Here is a 7433-nt window from a genome sequence, read left to right on the forward strand (position 1 = left end):
ACAACTTGACAGTTGATAACCGGGCTTGGCAGTGAAGACAAAATGATTAACGGCCTGAAGTCAGGAAAGCTGTCGTTGCAGAGAGGAGTATTGACTGACATCTCAACATGGCGGAGGAAGCTCTTGGAATAACAGTGAAGGAGCTGAAGCAAAAAAGAAGCATCTGCTTTGATGTAGGTGAGGCCTTTCGTTATGATCTCCAGCTCTCTTTCCTTACCTTTTTGTCGTTAATAAATCCAATGTGAAACGTGCTGACTATAGTATCCTTAACTAGCATTGAAAAAGTTCATGCATTCTTCTCAAATTAAACATATCTCCCTAATTTCTGAATCATGCTTGTAACGTTGTCAGTAGGATACAGTAACCTATGCTTCAGAGGGGAGGAGCAGGTAGTTTCCACACGCACACCCACTGGCAAAGGTTTCCATTCCAGCTGGCAGGCAGAAACTGGAATACGTTTCTAGAGTGAGCTTTCCCAGCTAACAAAATTAAGTTCCAGGACGTGACCAAAGTTATTTTAGTCCCTACATAAGTCATGATAACGTTATTGTGAAACGTTCCTTCTACGTAGCTGTGGTGTCCGCTGACAAAACTTATGTCCCAAGTCTTTTCAGGACGTAGAAATGTGGGGGATTTAATCATACCTTTTAAACCGTTAAATATTTGTATTTTTAAGTCAACCTCATAACATTGCTAAACGTCAGAAAGTATGTTGAGAGCCCCATAAAATGCAGTTTCTGGTAACGTAACTTTCGTCAGTGGGTACCTATAGTACCAATAAGGCACGTAACAGTGTGATGGGGACAAGGACATTCCGGCTGGCCAAACCCTCCCCTAACCCGGACGACACTGGGCCAATTGTGCATCACCTCATGGGTCTCCCGGTCGTGGCTGGCTGCGACACAGACAGGTATCGAACCAGCATCTGTAGCAACGCAGCTGTGTCTTAGACCACTGTGCCACTCGGGAGGACCCTTAAGACACGTCATTTAATCTACCCTGAACATATACACAGTATCCTGTCGGTAGGTGTCCACTGACGAAATATGCAAAATGCCTGAAAATAAGTTATTTTTTTACATAAACTGTATCACAATAGATTCGTAAACAAAATCACAGCAATAAGCTCAAAATAACAAGTCAGTAAAAACATGAACACTGCACTCCAATCAAGAACTGTAAAACTGCTTAAAGCTAAAAGTGAATAACTATGTTATGTTTATTCAGGTGCTGCTGCTCCATCCTCATCCACGGTCTCTTCCTCGACCCGCTCCTGGAAGTCAAAATAACACAAACTGGTCATTATTTTTCTTAAACAAATGATCAAAATGCCGGTTTAACGTCGACTCCCTACTACATTCCTTTTTTACTAGCACAATAATTTAGTTAAATTGACCGACTGGATTAAAGTGAAGTAAAAAAAATCTAAACAATCATAAAGTGTTAATTTTAATCATACCTTTCTCTTACTCTTGAGCCGAGCTGGTGCATGTTTGAGAGCGTCTGCTATTTTGTCATCTACCTCTTGGTAGGTAGCCTTGGGGTGTGCTTTCAGGGACGCTCCTATGTTGTGAAAAATAATTGTAAATGGTACATTCCATGTCATATCATTACTTTTCCACCTATGCTGGCTGAGACAGAGATTGGGTATTGTCCCTCTCGTCCCCAATAGGCAGTTTTGGCCATGAGACCTCTCTCCTTCACCTTTCCTTTGTCCTCTCTCTCCGATCTTAACAGGTGGTAGGATTTCACATTAATTTGTAACTGCCTTGTTACTGATTTAATTCATTTGAAATGTTAATAAAAACACATTTGACTTACCATCACTTGACCAATAATACTATCTACTAAATAATAATAAATAAGGATCTAAACTTGTGCATTTACTTACTTGTGACAGCATCATAGATTGATAGCTCATTAAAGGCCCTCTTCCCCTTCCTGCCCTTCAAGGAGTAGCCTGTCCACAGCTCCTCTGTTCTAATTTTTCTCATCATTCGTCTGATTCCTGAGCCCAGGTCCAGGCCACAGCAGAGGGTCAGGTATCGAATCTGATTAAAAATAAAATAAAAAATCCCACTCATTTGTGTGTTCCTCAGCTAAAACAGCTGGCCATACAGTTCTGATTGATAGTAATGAGAAATCATTTTTGTAGTGTATCATGTAATCATGGGCTAAAACTTGTATAAACAGGCAGAGGGCTGATCGTTTCTTCTTAAGATAAGTTAAGTGTTAATTGGGAAATCAATCCAAACACTAAATAGGCATATGGCATATATGACAACTGCATTTCGTTGACATTAAGATATTTGGATTCAATAATATTGCAGGTTGCAATTTTCTCTCAAATCTGGACGCATTCAAGGGGCTCTTGATAAACAGCTAACTTATTTTTGTCAATTGCTTTCAAAATACTTGATATAGATTTCCCATTTTTTACAAACAGATACATTTTAAATGGCCATCCCTACCATTTCCCTTCGATAGTGGGAGTCTTTAAGTGTTTCACAGATATCCTTTAGTTCCTCATTTGTTTCTGCAGGGTTTTGCAGCATTTCAAGTTGCCCCAAGGACTCTGACTCCTTTGGCTGCCGGGCCTCTATGGCCTCCATAACTTGGTTCAGAGCAGTCCTGAACTCTGTACGGATCATCTCCAGTTTCACCGTTATCCTCTATGGCCTCCATAACTTGGTTCAGAGCAGTCCTGAACTCTGTACGGATCATCTCCAGTTTCACCGTTATCCTCTATGGCCTCCATAACTTGGTTCAGAGCAGTCCTGAACTCTGTACGGATCATCTCCAGTTCCCCCATTATCCTCTATGGCCTCCATTACTTGGTTCAGAGCAGTCCTGAACTCTGTACGGATCATCTCCAGTTCCCCCATTATCCTCTATGGCCTCCATAACTTGGTTCAGAGCAGTCCTGAACTCTGTACGGATCATCTCCAGTTCCCCCATTATCCTCTATGGCCTCCATAACTTGGTTCAGAGCAGTCCTGAACTCTGTACGGATCATCTCCAGTTTCACCATTATCCTCTATGGCCTCCATAACTTGGTTCAGAGCAGTGCTGAACTCTGTACGGATCATCTCCAGTTTCACCATTATCCTCATCTCCACTGCTTGAAGATCTGCAAAATAATAAGACTCAACAGTTTTGCTGCAAGTAGCGTGACAATACAAGCCATGAGTACCAGGCAGGACATGTATCAAGGCCATGTGAAATACCTCGATCAAAATATCCACCCTTCATATATATTAGTAGTATTGATAACCATGTATCTGCTGACAGCCAAACAATTTGGAATTGATGTTGACAATACAAGAGAAGCAACATGTTGTAACATATACAGTGGGGGAAAAAAGTATTTAGTCAGCCACCAATTTTGCAAGTTCTCCCACATAAAAAGATGAGAGAGGCCTGTAATTTTCATCATAGGTACACGTCAACTATGACAGACAAATTGAGGAAAAAATATCCAGAAAATCACATTGTAGGATTTTTTATGAATTTATTTGCAAATTATGGTGGAAAATAAGTATTTGGTCACCTACAAACAAGCAAGATTTCTGGCTCTCACAGACCTGTAACTTCTTCTTTAAGAGGCTCCTCTGTCCTCCACTCGTTACCTGTATTAATGGCACCTGTTTGAACTTGTTATCAGTATAAAAGACACCTGTCCACAACCTCAAACAGTCACACTCCAAACTCCACTATGGCCAAGACCAAAGAGCTGTCAAAGGACACCAGAAACAAAATTGTAGACCTGCACCAGGCTGGGAAGACTGAATCTGCAATAGGTAAGCAGCTTGGTTTGAAGAAATCAACTGTGGGAGCAATTATTAGGAAATGGAAGACATACAAGACCACTGATAATCTCCCTCGATCTGGGGCTCCACGCAAGATCTCACCCCGTGGGTTCAAAATGATCACAAGAACAGTGAGCAAAAATCCCAGAACCACACAGGGGGACCTAGTGAATGACTTGCAGAGAGCTGGGACCAAAGTAACAAAGCCTACCATCAGTAACACACTACGCCGCCAGGGACTCAAATCATGCAGTGCCAGACGTGTCCCCCTGCTTAAGCCAGTACATGTCCAGGCCCGTCTGAAGTTTGCTAGAGTGCATTTGGATGATCCAGAAGAGGATTGGGAGAATGTCATATGGTCAGATGAAACCAAAATAGAACTTTTTGGTAAAGACTCAACTCGTCGTGTTTGGAGGACAAAGAATGCTGAGTTGCATCCAAAGAACACCATACCTACTGTGAAGCATGGGGGTGGAAACATCATGCTTTGGGAATGTTTTTCTGCAAAGGGACCAAGACGACTGATCCGTGTAAAGGAAAGAATGAATGGGGCCATGTATCGTGAGATTTTGAGTGAAAACCTCCTTCCATCAGCAAGGGCATTGGAGATTAAACGTGGCTGGGTCTTTCAGCATGACAATGATCCCAAACACACCGCCCGGGCAACGAAGGAGTGGCTTCGTAGGAAGCATTTCAAGGTCCTGGAGTGGCCTAGCCAGTCTCCAGATCTCAACCACATAGAAAATCTTTGGAGGGAGTTGAAAGTCTGTGTTGCCCAGCGACAGCCCCAAAACATCACTGCTCTAGAGGAGATCTGCATGGAGGAATGGGCCAAAATACCAGCAACAGTGTGTGAAAACCTTGTGAAGACTTACAGAAAACGTTTGACCTGTGTCATTGCTAACAAAGGGTATATAACAAAGTATTGAGAAACTTTTGTTATTGACCAAATACTTATTTTCCACCATAATTTGCAAATAAATTCATAAAAAATCCTACAATATGATTTTCTGGATTTTTTTTTCTCATTTTGTCTGTCATAGTTGACGTGTACCTATGATGAAAATTACAGGCCCCTCTCATCTTTTTAAGTGGGAGAACTTGCACAATATGTGGCTGACTAAATACTTTTTTTCCACACTGTAGGCTAGCATAATATACCTTTAATGTATCCAGCAGGCATCTCAGAAGCCACAGGCTCATCAAGCAGGGATGGCAGCTCTTGGTCTAAAATATAAGAACAAATCATGCTGTTATTTAAACTTTCTACATTTACGATTTCGAGATCAAAAGAAACCTGATTCTGATGCTCTGTCTTGGCCAGCTTCTTCCTGGCTGCCACTTGGGACTAACTGAGAAAACAGAAGGAAAAACATGAAGACATACTTTTCTTTTGAAACTGGCACAGAACCAAACGTGAAGGGATGTCAGTCAGGAGCTCAGTAGGAAGGTTAATGAATCCCAACAAAAATAAATGCTAAGCATAATTTTATTTTTTTATTATGCTTTTAGTTTGATGGCAAATCCATACAGATATTTACAAACATGGCATCACACTTGTGTTTTACCCCAGAAGAATAGGGTGATTTCACTAATGTTGTAAATACAAGTTTCACCCATACACAGCACCAGAAGTATTTGGAAAGTTCTAACAGTATGCACAAAGTAATATGACTTTAAATGACCTAATATGCAAAAATATGATGGTAATTGTATTCTATTGAGTGGCTTTGAAAGGTTTGTAAAGCTATAATACTTCATACAATTCAATTGTTTACCCTAAAACTAATTGTTTACCCTAAAACTACAACCAGACACTTACTGTCGCTCTGGCTTGAGGTGGCACATGGCCTCAAGTCCTCTGCATCTGCAACTTCAGAGAATATCACAGATGTCAAACCGTTACCACATTTATAGTACACACTTAACAGATTTTCCTGTTCATCCCATACAGTTGGTAGGAACAGAACTTTGAGAAAGTAGGCTTGTTTATCAGACTTGAAACATTATGTACCCTGTTGTAGGGTCTTTTTCAAAGACACTGGCTCTTGAAGTTACTAAAAATAAACAAATAAAGAACTGTTACACTTTTGGTCACTAAATAATCAAGTATGTCAAGATCAGATGGGTGTGGTAATTTCTTGTCATATCAACTGTCATTAGGTCATGATTTCATGCCGTCTCAATTTAAGACTAGTACTTGCATTAACTGTAAGCTTTTCTTCACCTACATACTTGAATGTGTGTAAAACTTACCATCAACTTGCTGATTATACATTCAATGACCTAGTAGCCTAATGCAGGATCTTACCACTAGGGGCTGGTGGAAGCTGTGGCACTGTACGCTGGGCTTGTCTGGGTTCATTTGTCTTTTTCTGGAGTGCTTCACTTCCATCATCATCTTACGAAGGACAATACAAAAAAATACTCATTTATTTCATCTACTTCCTGATGCATGTACTACACACAATGGAATAAGAGCAGTTAAGAAATCCTCACCAGGTGGCTCTACACGGAATCTGATTGGTTTAGTCACCGCCCTCTTCGCTGGTTCCTCGTCAGATTCAACATTGGAGGTGTCAACCCCCCGTTTGGCTCGTTGCTCTGCCACAGAGTAATTGTCTGTACGTGCAATAAACATTGTCATAAATAGTTTCCTATTAACACTGGCAAACCGACTATTGAGTATTTGTAATTCACATAGTAATACTTTCAGCCAATACATATAGTACTTATGAGGGGGAAGTTCCTGACTCTACTGACCAGGAGTGGGTTGCACCAGTTAGACGATAAGGTGTAAGAGATAAGTTGGACATACCTACGCCCGACGTAATGATTTCGAAAATTGAACAAGATGCGACATGACTAGTCATGAAACACTTACCTTGGAAACTAGTTATAGATATATTCTATACGTCTACCCCACATTACACTTAGTTTTTACACCCTGGCGTAGCAAAAGCTATTACTTCCAACCAGGTGGTGACACAGGTTTACGCCTGGCTTAGAACATATTCTACGTTGTAACTAGCCTTACGTGTAGGAGTATGTTCAACTGATGCAACCTGCTCCAGAGCCACACAACCAAGCATACATGGCAATATAAACGGGAGTGGATGGACAGTCAAATATTATTTTACCAGTTGATGAAAAGATGGAAATTCTGTACTACTCCCATAATATTTTGTCAGGCCGGTCTCCTCTATTAATGCCATTTCTTGGCCAGTAGCAATACAGGACCTGCAGGATATGAGACACTGTTTAAAGTGAACTATTTATCCATCTCTTTGCCTAAAAAGGGTAAACCATTTAACTGATCAACTCACCCCATCTCTCTTCTCCACCCACTGCTCTGGTACAACTTCAACATTGTTCTCTTTGACTAAATGTACAACATAATGCTGTATGACCTGTGCAGAAAAACTAAACACCAATTCCACACTGTTCAGTCTCTTGATTTACCAGCCAAGATAGTTTGCATAACTAATACAGCTTGTGAACTTGGCTGTAGCTAAATGGGGCTTGCTACAGGCTGTGCAAGATGGTAAGCACAACACGAGTGCACCTGTCACAGCCATAGTAGCCAGAATACATCTTTATGCATTTTACCATGGCTTTCGCAGG

General features: G+C 41.0%; 1 long non-coding RNA gene across 1 annotated transcript; it reads right to left on the bottom strand.

Annotated features, from left to right (window-relative positions):
- Nucleotides 1-1238: 1238 nt before the first annotated feature.
- LOC311120169 lies at nt 1239-2030 on the bottom strand. Its single transcript, XR_014612133.1, has 3 exons — nt 1892-2030; nt 1460-1563; nt 1239-1273 (listed from the first exon to the last, which is right to left on the bottom strand). It is a non-coding gene; the product is annotated as an uncharacterized lncRNA (long non-coding RNA).
- Nucleotides 2031-7433: the final 5403 nt, after the last annotated feature.

This window comes from Coregonus lavaretus, assembly GCF_964263955.1.
Source record: "Coregonus lavaretus genome assembly, contig: HAP1_SCAFFOLD_109, whole genome shotgun sequence".
NCBI lineage: Eukaryota > Metazoa > Chordata > Actinopteri > Salmoniformes > Salmonidae > Coregonus > Coregonus lavaretus.